At 45.2% G+C, this 15,617-nt stretch overlaps 1 protein-coding gene across 1 annotated transcript in view; it reads left to right on the forward strand.

Moving 5' to 3' along the window:
- Positions 1–556: 556 nt before the first annotated feature.
- The window catches only part of SCML4 (Scm polycomb group protein like 4), a 70,886-nt gene continuing 55,825 nt past the window's right edge, over positions 557–15,617 (forward strand). The window contains exons 1-2 of the mRNA XM_032684218.1: positions 557–765; positions 1,431–1,591. The gene's annotated coding sequence lies outside the window, so the exon portion shown is untranslated. The remainder of the gene's footprint in view (positions 766–1,430; positions 1,592–15,617) is intronic.

Here is a 15,617-nt window from a genome sequence, read left to right on the forward strand (position 1 = left end):
GTGTGTGTGAGTGAACAACACTGTACACACATTAGTGTTGCCAGCAAAAAGACTCCAAGAGCTATTCCCCCAATTTCCATGTAAATTATCCAAAACTAAGTGACTGGTCCTTCCCATCCGTGGCACATCGCATAAGCTCAGCATCAGGCCAGGCTGCTGCAGGAGTGGGACAAAGGGCTGATGCTACAGTCTGGTTTCCATGGCAACAGAGGAGGGGTAGTGAGACCAGAAATGTTGCAAACACCCCTTCTTCTCACTGCAGCCCAATGCACTGTATTGCAAAAGATAGTGCTGTTTTGAGGGGGGGGGGGGTTGAAAGGTGGGAAGAGTCCGAATGCCTTTACCTTTCAGGTTGCAGAGTTCTTGAAATAAAAAGAAATGGCAATTTCTTTTCTTGATGTAGTTGCAAATAGAAAGGAAACCCACCACGCAGGCCTCGTTTTCTGCGTGTTAAATGCGTGTGTTCTTTAAAAGGCAGTGGTTGGCTGCTTTTCCGGACATGATGTGGTTGAAGCTGTCATCGTAATGGAAATTCATTGCTGTAGCTATGGTAAATCGAGTTTTCTGCCTGTGCTGAATGCATTAGTCTAATGAGATGTTTGCAGCTGGAGAGCTGAGCTGCTGGAGACTTACACTATGCTAAAAGACAGGGAGAAGATGGCTTTTGCTGAGATCTCTGTGACAGTGCTGAAAGTCCTCTGCCCTTTGGGTCCCAGTGTCTGGGCTCTCTAAAGACTCTGCTCAGTGTTTTAGCCTAAGTAATAGGTAAGGGGAAAGCATGCTTCTTCTTTTTCTTCTTCTTCTTCTCTGCCTGGTGTTTGTCATCGAGCCTTGTGAGAGCAGTTCTTGTTCTGCTTGTCTGTATGTGGTAACTTTGCAGTTCCTCAGTTGGAGACTCTCTTTGCTAAAGCACACCCTTACTGAGCCCTGGGAACGGTTCGTGTGAGGAGAGGGGCAGCAGATCCGCCTATGCTGCTGGCTTGTGCTGCCGGCTTGTGCTGCGCGGCAGCGGGAGTGTGCCTCTGTGTGTGTGTGCGTGTGTGTGTGCATGAGGTGGTGAAGACTTCTAACTACGGAGCACTCTGCATGAAGTGTGGCTTCGGGCTTTTCAAAAAAAGTTGGTTCGGATGTTTTGGTTTTTTTTTGCTGCCATGTAAATGCCTCTTCTTTTAAAAGCCACTTATGTTGCAATATACATAGCAAACAGTATTTACATCACATATTCTGGGGTTTAGTATAGTTCACAGAGCAATGAGCTTAATTATAATCTCCCCATATCTTCAAATCAGATGCTAAGTTGGATTTTTATCCTTAACTGAAAACTGGAGGGAGTGATACTGTTTATACGCTGGGTCTTTCCTTCGAGACTTATCAGATGAGAGACGCCAAGGAGCACACTTTAGCACAGTTGTCTATGTTTGTCTTTCCAGGTGTTTTAAAGCTAACTTTCAGAGAGGACAGAGCACAGGGATGCAATGTGTGGGGGCACCTGGCTAACCCTGATGGTCCCTCCTTAGCTCTCAAGCCCCTGCTGCCATCCCAGCCTGCAGCCTACCGCTCGCTGACAGACGGTGAAGCCTAGCGTGGTTCAGTGAGTATTTTTGCCTTTGAGATCTGGACACTGTCTCCCTTTCCATCGCTGATGAATGGCTGTGAGGGTTGGTTTCTTTGCCTGGGGCTCCTCTGATGGCAGCGGTCCAGAAGAAAGAAGTTGCTTTTGGGATTGATGCATGCAGGACTTGTGGCAGGAATAAAGTTAATCTGGTGAGCTGCAGAAGGAAAGTTGCTTGAATTCTCAGCTTGGAGGGGGATTGCTGTTTAATCCTGGGTTTATTTCAAAGAGGCTTATGAAGACATTTTTCTCAAGGATAGACCAAGGTCTTTTCAAATTGAATTAAGGCATAGTGAAAGAGGTAAAGCAAAGAAAGGAATGTTGTTTGTGGGAGCAGAGCTGAAGTCTAAAAACTATCTTTGTGCTACAGGAATACTTAGAGCATCCTTCATCCCACTGTGGCGCCAGTCTCTGGTGCAGCTAAACACCAGGCAATCAGCTGTTGATGTAAATCAGCATAAGTTCCTTGGCTTCAGCCTCATCTGACACCAGCTGAGGATATGGCTTGGAGATTAGCAGATTCAGATTTTGTGATCTTATTTAGATGAGGTGCTTCCTAGTCCTCTCCAGGTGCAGGTGACTTTGTATTTTAATTCAGATGTCACACTGATTTTCCCAATCAGGCAGATTGCCTCTGCCCCATCATACAAGTTATTTAGCTGATACACATGTTCTTCAGATTAGAAAGGCTGCCAAGGACATGAGCTTTTTAGTGATGGAGTGTGGAAGAGGGACTGGAAAAAAATCTACCAACAGGAAAAGTACATGTGCTGAATGAGATCAGAAACTTTGCAGAAGGTATACCTTGAGAAACGCTTTGTTGGTGAGCACAGTAACTCAGATATTTCTGTTCTGTTTATTGGAAATGTTTAGTTCAAGTACTTCCTTGTGTTTTGTGGAGAAGAGTGGGTAAAAAGAGGCAATTTTCTTCCTTGGGCAATCAGTGACTTGCCATCAGGTTTCTCACCTACTGGGAACACATGACTATACAGGTGCTTGTTGGTGGCTATGGGACCTAGAAAGAAGAAATTGCAATGGGAGGTTTTTCTATCAGTTCCATGTTTGACCCAGAAATTTGGGGGTTTTTTACATATTAAAAAGAAAAAGGTTGAAAGAGAAACATGATATAGCACCCGATCATGGTATGTGGGGATACCCTGAGCTTCAGGAGGCTGAGATGTGACCTTACACAGATGTCTCCCCAGCATTTTCCCTCTCTCAAATGTAGGTAATATTAAAAAAAGGGAAGAAAACCAAGATGATCACAGGTTGCAAAGTGAAGTCACAAAGTGGGGTGTGGGACAGTTGTCCATTCAAGCCTGGTAACAGGAGACAGGCAAGCCCTGCCAGCTGGGCTCCTGCCCTCTCCCTCAGCCAACGCTGCTGGAGGGAGGCAGCTGAACAAGGGCCTCACTGTTGGGACAGTGTCTGCCCTTGGTGGGGATGTGTCTATTCTTCTCATTCCTGGCCATGCTGGGACCTCTGGCATCCTTGCAGACTCCCCCAGCACCCAGCTCTGGTAGGATCCAACTCAAACCCGATAACAGAAAATGGGATGATTTAACTAATTTATTGAATCATCAAAGTTGAACTTTGATGATCCTTGTGGGTCCCTTTCAACTTAGGATATTCTATGATTCTAATTCCCTAGCATCACCACTTCTCAGTGGGCTCTGCCCAGAGGTACTCAGGGGCTCCTTTCCTACTGTGAACTCACATCTCTAAGGCTAGCCCATGTTCCTAGCACTAGTTTGGAAACTTCCAGGGTACTTTAAATGGAAGACCGAGGCACTCCTCCTGCAAATGATGGGAACCCACACATGCCTGGCAAGAAAATATGAGGCGTAAAAGCACAGTTCACGTAAGGAAGAGCTTCAGGAAATAGTTGATGAGAGTAAGACAGCAAAGATTTCTGTTAAAAATTGAATGAAGCAAAATGTTTATATTTGATAACACTGAAGTCAGTAAAGCCCTGTTATCTTCAGGGGATTTTAGTTCACTTTCAAAAAGTATACTCAATGGCCACATGTTGTCTTAAAAAAAAAAAAGAAGAGAAAAAATACCCTAATTCCATACAATCCTGCCCTACAGAAGTAGTTCTCTAGAGCTTTAAAACGGTGCAAAGGAGCCAGCTTTATTTACATAAAACACTCCCAACTGAGTTCTCCAGCTGACCATTAAGAGCAGGTGCAGCATTTAACAGGTGAATCTCCTTACAGTGAGAATGAAGAATAATTGGTTTACTTATGCAAAGAAAAATATTCCAGGCTCACCTTGCAGGGAAAAATTAATTACATGTATTAATTCTGCCATAACAAGTTGCCTTATGTGGACTTTGTTTCCTGTACAAAGGAAGCAAAATTTTCTCTTTATTTTGCTGTATATTGAAAAAGAAACTTCATTAAAAATTATGTGTCAGGAGATTACACACTGTTCTGCCAAACAGAATCATGATATATGGGTGCACTAAAGGTACTGGCTAATTTGCTGTTGACTAATAAAATTGGAAAGAATTTATACTCTAATCTAGCATCTTTGAACCAAATTTTTCTATGGATGAGAATGACTGAATGGAGAAGAGGCAATGTGCAGTGAAGGTGAAGTTATAATTTACTAATTAAAGATTTAAAGTTCTGATATTCTTTTTTTTTTAATAAAATGTCATAAAGATGATGAACCTGTAAGTCATTCATTAAGATTGGCTGTTCCCTTTAGGAACTAATGTAAATTTGGCCCAAATAAAGGATTGCCCAGAGAGAATCTGGATGTGTAATTATGTTCCACTGAAGGATGAATAATTCCTCTTGAACTGAACAGTTTGCTGTTGCCCTGCAGTTTATACTGACCCCATCTTTAAAGGTGATTCTCATCACACAGAAGAAATGGTGCTATAAATGCTAGAGTGTTTCTCCCTGCCTAGGACTTTGTTGCTCCGTTCACTTTGGGTATGGGGTGCAAAGGATGGGGTTTCCTTCCCAGATTAGTTGGCAGTGGGGCCAGGAATATGCCTCTGGTTTCTTGCTTCTCTTACCTGGCACATGCATGGACGCCTGCATGCTTGGCATGCAGAATGTCAGACTGACAAAAGCTTTTGCAGGAGCCAGCTGTTGCTCTTGTTGCTTAAAGTATTTATATATATGGGGCTCCCAGGAGTATTCCCTGGCACTTTCTTCATTTACAACATGTGTGACTGAAATTGAGCATTCGGAGCTGGGCCCTAAATTTCTCTGGATGCTTTGGTTACTCTTCTCCTCACAGAGGGTCTGCTTCCCTCTGCATCTTGGCGTGCACAGACCCTGGGTGCCCACGCAGATCTGCTGCAGCTGGGGGCAGGAGGAAAGGGGGCTGCACTGGATGCAGGGCAGAGGGAGGCCTAAGGTCTCACTCCTTTGTTAACCCTGTCCTCGCACCCAGGCGCTGCCCACCTTCCTGCCACCATGCTGCAGCTCCCAGATCCGTCTTGGGAGATGAGTAGCTGGCTAAGGCCACCTGCAGCTCTATCCCAAATGCATTCTGGTAGAGATATATTTTTCTCTACATCTGGAAGTGAAGCAATGCCTGGCTCTCTACGTTGGCTCCCATCTCAGCACAGGGTGCTGCGGAGTAGCTGCAGATCAGCTGCTGGACTTCTGCTGGCACCTGTGAAAGCTTTGCTTTCCCAGGGAGAGTTACAGAGGGGTAATCATACAGCACATGAAAGGATAGGTGTTTCCTTGTGACATCATCCGTGATTTCTAAAAATTTGTAAAAAATCAGCTGTATTTCTCTGTGTCATGCTCCTTGGATGTGAGAGCAAGTGTGCACGTGCCTTTTGCTGCGAGTTGGGTCTCTGAGAGCTGCCCTACCTCTCTGTTACATAAATACATTTTTCTAATGCTTGCTTTCATCTCTCCATGTCTCTGCTTGTGTGCCAATGATGTGAAGGCGGTACGACAAAAACGTGTCGTATTTTACTTGGCAGGAGGTGCAGGGAATGTACGAGATGCCTTCTTCTTTCAGCCCATCTTCCTGCAGGTGTCACCCACCCAAGGTTTCAATGTGAGTGCTTTCTCTTTGAAAAGTGATTTGGATTTAATGGTGAGGACATTTAGGACATTAATGGTGATGACAGGCTGTCCCCTCACCTCACCTGCCTGTCTGCCTGCCTGCCTGCCTCCTTGCCAGGGAGGATACCACAGGCAGGTAGGTTTTAACCCAGACCTTATCTTGTGACGCGGGCAGATTCATTGAGAATCACCATAGTTGTCATCCTAAGAGGCTCCAACAAATGTTTAGGCACTCTATAAACTCCCAGTCTGAGGAAATGTGTCACTCAAACACCTAGCTTATCAAGGCAGGAGAGAGGAAAAGTGTGAGTGAGACCCCACCACTGGTCTTGTTTGCTGGGTTGCTACTTCCTGTCCCTTTGCCCCAAAATCAGTGTCTTGGCTATCCTCTGCTCTCCGAGTGTCTCCCGCTCCTCTCTGACCCCACAGCGCAGCCTGACTTTGGGACAGAGTGGGCAGAGCTGAGCCATAAGGCGAGTACTGCGTGCTACAAGAAGCACTGGAGGCTCTCCTGGGGAGGCAACAGGGGGGCACAGCAACACTGGGAGGGGCACAAGCTCCTTTGTGGTGGCGGCTCCATTTTACAGAGTTGGTGTGTAAAATGATTTGATTTCCAAAGTATAATCAGAGGTTTACAGCATCAGCACCTGTGGGCACTGCGGGGAGAGAAACATGACTGGAGGCAGAGAGCAAAGATTTGGGAGGGGGTCTTCAAACCTGGTCAGAGACAATAGTTTGGTGGTGGGTTTTTTTGTTGTTGTTGTTTGTTTGTTTTGTTTTGTTTTTGGTGGTTTTGTTTTTGTTTCTGTGTGGGGGTTTTTTTGTGGATTTTTTTTTTGTTTGTTTTTTTTGTCTCTGCTATTATTTTTGTTTGAGGCTGAGCTGGCACCGTGCCTGGCCATCCTGACCAGTCCTTCCAGGCAGCCAGGCAAGCACAGTGGTGGTGCTAGCCTCTCTGTCTTGGCTTACACATGGCTATGCAGGGAAGATACCCGCATACCTTCAGTGCTGCGCTCTCAAGCTTGGATAGATGGAGCAGATCAGAGCTAACATGGGGATTCTGGAAAGACTAGGCATTTTTTGCTGACTCCCATGAAAAACCTCACAGCACCAGTAGGGTTGCAGCCCAGTAGTGCTGTGGAGTCTAATGGTAGATAAGTTCTTTCAACATATGTATCTGCATATTTACATGAGCATGTATGTGCATGGGAACTACCCTACAGAACTGTGCCATATGGATAGAGAATTTTTTCTTGTTTTCCATCTGAAAGAATAAAGAAGTGAACCAGTTTTACTTCATTTATTACCACTAGGAAAAAATGTCTTGCGGAGGACACATCCATTTGGCATGGCATCCTAAAAATCATACAAAGAGAACTGAAGGAGCACTTCAGTAATACTCTATCTGATGCATTGTTAAGATCCGTTTTCCAGAGAATATGTCTGTTCTCTGCCTTAGAAAAGTGTAGGCCTGGTGAGGGCTTTTGTTTTGCAAATGGCCAGTGCAGATTCTCAAGAGAACATCTGTGAGAACAAATGGCGAAAAAGGTCTCCCTCTTCTTTCCTGCACCAGATACTGTTAAAGAAAAGGCTCATATTTTGATGCTGGGAAAGAGAGATTTGCAGTGGGTGGCCCATCTTTTCAAGGTGAGCATGCTCCCTTTCCTACAGCTGCCGAGGAGGCAGTGAGCGAGCAAGCCAGGGATGGGGCATGGCCCTGCTCTGGCCCCGAGGGATGAAAGGGACTCCAGTGCCACTGGCAAGCAACAGCAATGCAACAAATAGTGCTTCAGTGCAGAAGCACATACATAAAGACACATACCCAGAGTAAAAACGAATAGAAGAGATGTCTTCAAGAAACTATTTATAATCATTATTTATGTATATGTGCAGACTCAGTACCCTTTTCCCTGTTGCCTTAAAAAAGTGTTTACAGCATTTATCTCCTGATTTCAACTGGCATCCTCCATCTATTTCCCTATAAACGATGAATGAGATGTGCCTAGTAACTGTCTCTTATGGCTCAGTAAATACTTGAATTTATTTGCATATTAAGTTGGCCACGTTTATATTGTGCTCACTAAATGCAGCAACACGAACTACTACACAAAGGAGGCTCGTTGGCCATTAATGTGCCAAGGATTTATGTGAATGACTCCCTTTAACATTAATGGAAGTTATCTACACAAATCGCCTTCCGATGGGGGAATAGACCATAATGTATGTAAATATATGTTACTCACTGCTGTTTAGTTATTCAAGGGGATGCTTAGCAATCTAAAACACTGCTCTGGTGTTGATACTTGATCAGTTTTCCTTAAAATGTGGGAAGAGAGGGTGCTGCTTGTCATGTAGGTTGTTGTGCCTCATCCGAACTGGCACACACTCAGAGGTGACTGCAGCCCCTCAGGCTTCAGTGGGACACAGGGGAAGGAAGTGTTCTGGAGCGGAGTCCTTACTGAACTGGTGTTCCTTGTGGAGTGGGGACAATTTTGCTGGGTGGGATGCAAGAGCCGGGAAAAGATGGGTTCCTCTGTCCCTTCTAAGCTCCCTGTGCAGCTGGGTGAGGCATTCCCCATATCCCACCTGAAGACTCTGCTGCATGCCCCAATGCTACTGCCTTTCAGGAGAGGTTGCAGTGACCCTTCTGGTTTTGGCAGGCTCGGCTCTCCTGCCTTTACTCTCTCACTTGGGAAGCCCCATTTGTGCAGGTACATGAACAGCATGGCTTGGCTCTACCCATGTATGCAGTGTACGTCTGCCTTCCCAAAAAAATGACGTCCCTCTGCAACACTGGAAGTTTTGCTACCGGCTGCCTGGAGCCCTTGGGGACTGCTGGACTGGCCCAGCTTCACTGTGGAGGCTACAGGCATGGGCAAGCTGTGCTCCAGGAAAAAACTGGCTTTGCTCCACCTCTGCATAGCTCTTTCCCTCCTGTTCTATCTGGGTGAACGGCAGCAACATGCCTGGGAGTGCAAGTCCTGCTGTGCCCTTGGCTCAGCTCAAAACCCTTTGTGCAGCTGGGGCAGGAAGGGCATGCAGTGAAGGCTGAAGCTGGGTGTCCTGGTGTCCCAGCTGGGAACTGAGGCTTCTCTCTGGCTTCTCTGCAACACCAAGGAGAAGCACAGTGGCTTTGACTGAGTTTCACAGGGAATGTCAGGGAGCCCATGGTGCTGAAACTGAAATTCTGCAAGACCCAGTGGTCTGTGCTGTTTCTCAGGGGAATGTTTTAATCCAAACTTGTCCTTTCTGCAGCTCCCTGTGCTCAGATTGCCTCCTGTGGACCTTCGATCTGTTAGCATGGAGCTCGTATTGCCTCTGGGCAAGGACTGAGACTGGGACTGACACTAGGCAGTCAAATCTCAGTTGCAGTTGCTGTCCCCTCAGCTGTCATGGATATGGGAGAGCAATGAGGTGAAAAAGATGCTCCCGGCTTTCTGGCTACACTGTCCTCCTTGCCAGACCTCCCTCAACAACGCTAACACACTGTGCAGAGCTGAGCGTATTCTTTTTCCTATTGGTCAGAAAAAACAGAAGCCTCACATGGGTACACATGGCACTGTTGCCCTGCTGCTCAGGAGGCACTTTGCAGGTCTGATAATCCAGGGATATTTATCACTTGTTGCTTTTTCCTTGCTTGTGTTTATTGGGCACACCCTAATGTGTTGTGTTCCTCAGGGAGTTGCTGTAGTTGTGTTAGGCAACTGAAGTTAAGCCTGTGCAAATATCCTTCCCTCTCAGAACATGGGCTTTTTGGGTGATGCTAAAGGAAAAACAGAAAACATTGCTGTTCCTTACATCTGACTAGATGCAAATTTGCTCTGAAACAAAAAATCGAGTGATTAGGCTAATGGGACCCACCACAATGTTGCTATTTCAGCCCACTTCCTGTGCAGACCCAGCTATCTCTCGAAATCCCTGTCTGATGCTGAAGATGGGGTCATTGTCTGGCATTACATTAGATAGACCCCAGCAGCCCTCACCCTGGACTCAGGGCTGTGCAACAAAACTGTTCCTCATCCCAGAGCCAGCCGAGAAAATCTACACTTTGATAAATACTCTTCTGCTTAGGCACTGGGACATTTGCTCGGTGCAGCTCAGCTGGGTGGGTAATGTTTTGCCCTGTCCCTGCATGACCACAGATTTCTGTATTTGGTACACGAGCATTCAGGAGCTTGTATGTGTCAAGGAACTCTGCAGCAGACCCGATAACCTCCTGGTGGCCTGTGGTGGTCCTCCAGGATGGTTGGCTTTGAGCTGTGCGGTATGGGGAGAGACACCTGGGAGATATCTTCAACTTCAGAGACATTTTTCTTAATAGGAATATTAGAGATGGTAAAATCCCTGTAATCTGAGGTGTTTCAGAACTTGTATTAAATTTACCTGCCATGGCTGTTACCTATAATTTCTAATTAAATGAGATTATTAAACTGGGAGACAGTACTGCAAAAATTATGATGGATTTTTTTATCCTTATCCATTATTTTTACACACTTAGCAGTGTCAGCCTCTGCCGACAGCAGGGACCAATGCTGAGGTGGCAAAGAAACTCAATTCTTTGTCTTTGTTGAAAAGAAAGATCTGCTCAGGTGAACTACCATTAACCTCATGACAGGGCTTTTATCTCTCGGTCAGTGTAGATCACGTGGAGCAAGATGCTCTGTCCAGGGAAGGGCTGATGTTTAGTGGTGGACTTTGCAGTGCTGGGCTAACAGCTGGACTTGATGATCTTAGAGGTCTTTTCAGATGATTCTAAATGATTCTATGTCATCTATTTACCTGTGCAGGCAGTAGGCTGCCATACGACAAGAAGAAAATGAAGGGTGATCGGGGTATGTGATCTGGAGGGAGGCACATAGATACATTTTCCTCTGTGAAAGGGGGAGAGCAGGACTGATTGAGACTTCTGGTGGGTGATTTATTCTAATTAATTTGGAGGCTGGGGAGTTCTCTTGAACTCATTAATATCTAGCTCCACAGATACAGAGGTCTCATGCAAAGGGACATATGGGAGGGGATGATGAGCACACAGCAGCCCATCATCCTGCCTGGGTGAAAGCTTCAGAGCAGGCGGGGAGCTGGGAAAAGAAAAACGTGATGTCCCATCCCCTCTCAGTTGCTTTTGGTGACTCAGAGCATGACTTGGTGAGTGCAGATGACAGCGAGCCCTATGGAAGGTTGTCCCAGGGGCCAGAGAGGGGGAGAGCTTGCCAGAGAAGGCAAAAATTGCCATGCATGCCCATCTGTGTGCTTAAAGACATCAGATGAGCTGGCTTTCCCAAGCATCATGTGAGATTATGTGATATATCGATCTGATGGCAAACAGGGCTGTGCTTGCCTCTCAGTTATTTTTACCATCAGTGCCAGCATACAGGTACATGTGTAACCATGGGGGCTCTTGTGTCTGGCACTCTACCAGCTAAATGAAAGTGCAGGGGAACTGGAACTGGAAACGATGGTCTTGCCCTGTACTCAGCCTGTGTCCTAGGCTGTGACTGCAGTCTTAATTACTGCTCCATAAAGAAGTGTTGCTAGTCAGAAATATTTTAATTTTGTATTGTTAGTAAGTCCAGGAGACAGGGTACTACTTTTTTTTTCTTTTTTTTTCTTTTTTTTTTTTTTTTACAACAAAGAAATAAATGGCAACAGAATAAATAAATAAAGTCAGTCCCTGAAAAGGTCATATTTACCTACAGTCGTCACAGTTTCTTATGCTAAGTTTGGGACAGTGAAAAGCCTGACACTCTAGACCTGCTGCCTGATGATTGCTAGAGAGGGTAGCTCAGGCTGGTCAACACAGGTGTATTAAAGCATCAGAAGAGAAAAGGTGTACTGGGAAGGCCAGGAGAGGGTGCTCCATAGGGGAATGTATAATTAGAGGAAAGTGGAAGGAAAATGAAATGAATTAAGTCTGAAATCCCTCTAGGTATTCAGGAGGCTTCAGTCATCATGTGCTGTGGATGGCACTGTGCCACAGCCCCTTGCAAGTGTGGAAGATCTCTCTGAATGAAGTATGTTAAAATTATCTGTTCTCAGAGATGATAAAGGAGCAAAGAAAGCTTGTAGGGAAAATAGGATAAACTCTGAGAGAAAATGGCTTCAGACAAAATATTTGGGGCATAATGATGACATGGATGGTGTTGGATTCTGTAGGAATTGCAACACAAGAGAAAAAAATCTGACCTTAGGCTTTAAGGTGCAGAGGGAGGAGTTTTCAGCAGGTCACTTTGCCAGTTCTATTGTGAGTATCTGAAACACACCTGACCCACTGGCATTTAGAGACCACCTTGGATTTTCAAGAGAAACACAAGGAGCATTTTAATCTGCCTTCTCCTTTCCATTGCAATATCACAGAGATTTCATGAAGAGAGACGTATACCAGCTGTCTAAAACACTGTGCTGCCCCAAAGACCTTATAATCTGGCCATGAGTGACGTGGTCACACACAAATAATACAAAAGGATGACTTACCTCCATCCAACATCCCCATTCCCTACAGAGGGGCAGGCAGAGTGAACTGTGACCCGCAGATATTTTATCTGTCTCATAATGACTTGTGCTTTCTCACTGGCAGAAGAAAGGGGCTAAAAGCTGAAATGTTTTATTGAACAATTTTGAAACAATTTTGCAGGAAAGTGATGTGCCCAGGGCCTGGAGGTTCTTATGAAGGCTTCTGGATTAGGAGGATTTGTGGGATGGGGAGCAGAACAGTCCACTCACCTGGCCAGGGCTCGTGCAGGTACCCCGAGTGCTTCTCACTGAGTACTCACTGCTCTTGGCAAGTGTTGGAGGGAGATCTCCCTTTCTGAGGGAGGACAGGTGCCACCAGTCATGACTATGTGTTGCTTCTCTAGTGACTCATGTACTGGCATAGTCCTCAGACACCAAGCAGCTCCCAGAGTCCCTGCTGTCACCGAGTATGGAAACCTCTGTGGTACATTGGAATGTGCTACAGTGGGTGGCTGTTGTCATTCTCAGGCTGTGTGTCTCAGCCTGTACATGGAGACATTTCTGCCTTGGCAGCCACGGGTGTCTCTGTAGAGCTGTGATGAGTTATCTTTGTTACCCGAATTGTACTAATTAATTAGAAGAAATGTAACCAGAAATGGAAGACATTGCCATTGTACAAATCTCTTGCCAATTTTGTGATACAGACATATAAAAGTGACGACAGCTCAGTAAATAATTCAATACATTGTGGGGAAAAAATACCTGCATGCAGGGGATGAACTCTTCTCCGGTCCCACAGTGTGCTGTTTTGGAGGCTCAAGCTGTACTGCAAGAGCATATATGCCTTCTGCTAGTGCTCTGTGTTTGCTCTCTCCAGCCACTGTCAGAATTACACAGGGGCCAAACTCTGTGATTAGTTTCCATAACATGCCTGAAAGCTTTCCATAGTTGCCCTGGGACCTGGTTTGAAAGTGTGTCTTCTACTGACAGGCACTTGCAAGTACAAACCAACTGAAAATTCATTCAATGGGACCTTTCATCTGGGTTGTGTTTTTTTTTAAAGAACAGCAAAAGCAGACATTTAATCAGTACAATTTTGCAAAATCTATTGCCCAAGGTATGCAGACTCTGACACACAAGCCAGCTGGAGAGGTTTTGCTCTGAATATTGAGTTTCTAGGTGATGAAAATAGGGTTGTTGCCAAACGCTATGTAAAAATCATCTAGAAAACAGAAAATGGTGGTTTGTTGGAGAGGGAAATGGATGAAAACAGCTCTGAAAAGTGAAGGTTAAATATTTATTTAGAAAACGAATTACAGATATAGTGAAATGGGTAAACTTTACTCTCGGTGCTATGTGCTTTAGTAATCAGCCCCAGTTAGCAAAGCTTTGCTCCCCAGTCACAGTGAGCCACTCCTTGTAAACTTGCTGCATGATATTCCCATGGTTCAGTCTTAGGTCCAGAATATTTTGCAGTTTCCCAGTGTGTGTTTGTTATAGATATATCTGCTCTGCATTTTGAGTGCCACCTGCAGACTCCCCCAAAGACAGATCCAGTGTCCAGGCAGACAGCAAGCCTGAGAGTGGCCAGAGCTCACCTTCCCAAAGAAGGGTGTGCCAGGGCAAAGTCACAGCTGATGGCCTGAAACACCCCCACCATCCTCTACCAGTCTGCCTAGTGGTCACTTAGGCACCAGAGTTTTTCTGCTGGAGTGGGAACTAGATAGTGGGGTGACTGCTAGTTCCCAAACAGTCCTGGGTAACACAGCACGCACTAGCAAGTGATGCACATGCTGTTCTTGCTCCTGAACTTAATTAATAAATTAATATCCTTTTATTTATGCTGTCCCATTACAATGTTAAAATATGTGGTTTGAATATAAATGTATCTCTCATGTGTGGAAGTGGAAGCTTTCAGCATCTTCAAAATCTGTGGTCCCTGAAATCTCTATAGACAGAAACATAAGAGCTACTCCTGTTTATGCCAGAAAAATGATGAATCTTTTATAAGTATTATTTCTCAAAATGTAATATAAAAGTGCATCACATCCCTAAGGAGTAAAGTTAACTTTATGTGAGAAATGTGTGAAATTCCTGCCCTCTGTCCAACAAAAGATATTTCCCTATTGACTTTTGTAATATCAGTTCTTCAGATTTAGGGGGTGAATTTATTTCTTGGGACAGATATCTCTGGTAGGAACATCAGCTTGTATGTACTATCCAGTCAAGTGTGTTGGTGTTGGAAAGAAATCATCACAGAGTCAGTGGCTGGCTATTTCTACTAGCAGAGTGGGAGGCAGAACATGGGATGATGCAGGAGCAGAGGGACCAGACATGGTTGCTGATCACCCTGGGTTCCCCAGCTGCCATATCACTTGTGTGCAGTTGCAGAAGTAGTGGGTTGCTTCTTCAGTGCTCAGACTTCCTGGAGAGCATATTTTAATAGGAAAGGGGGGGGGAGTTTATTCCAAAATAGGCACGTTAGCCCTGGTGATTTCATGCAGTAGATATAATCTATCAGTGAAGGAAGAATGGAAGTTTTATCTGATATTTTGGGCTGAAGAAAGATGCGGAATGATGGTAATTGTAACCAGGATAGGGGCTGTCTCTGTGTTAAAAGCATACTTACTTGACAAAGTAATTGAGGATGGTAGTATGTAAGCCATAATGAAACACCTAGAACAGCATAGGAAGCAATAAATACCAACACAAAACCAGACCACCTCAAGCTGTTCATTACGACAATTTTCTCTTTTTCAATACAAAATTTGCTCATATTTCTTATTAAACTGAATCTGGGGAAGACAGGGAGTTTTTCAACTTGTTCCAGTCTCTGTGCTAGTGATTCTGTTAACTCCAGATGATTTCAGGGACCAGTCCAGGTTGTCTCCCTGGAGCCTTCTCCAGGCTGAACTCTCTCAACCTATCTCCATAGGAGAGGTGTCCCAGCCTTCTGATCTTCTTTGTGGCCCTCCTCTGGACTATCTCCAACAGGTCCACGTCCTTATGTTGGGCTCCAGAGCTGGATGCAGCATCCGGGTAGGATCACACAATAGCAGAGTAGAGGTGCAGAATCACCTCCCCTGATCTGCTGGTCACATTACTTTTGATGCAGCCTAGGATATAATTGGCTTTCTGGGCTGTGAGCACATGTTGTCAGCTCATGCTGACCTTCTTGGCAACCAATACCCTCAAGTCCTTCTTCTCAGGGCTGCTCTCAATCCAGCTGTGTTGACTGCACCACATAGCTAGGTGTCATCGGAAAACTTGATGAGGATGTTCTCAATCCCACTGTCCGCGTCACCAACAAAGATGTTAAACAGTGCCCATCTCAATACTTACCCCTGAGGAACTCTACTTGTCACTTGTCTCCACTTGGACATTGAGCTGTTGACTGCAACTTTTTGAGTTCAGCTGTCCAGCCAATTCCGTATCCACTGAGTGGTCCATCCATCAAATCTGTGTCTCTCAAGTTTAGTGACAAGGATATCATGTGGGAGAGCATCAAA

Source organism: Chiroxiphia lanceolata, chromosome 3 (assembly GCF_009829145.1).
Source record: "Chiroxiphia lanceolata isolate bChiLan1 chromosome 3, bChiLan1.pri, whole genome shotgun sequence".
NCBI lineage: Eukaryota > Metazoa > Chordata > Aves > Passeriformes > Pipridae > Chiroxiphia > Chiroxiphia lanceolata.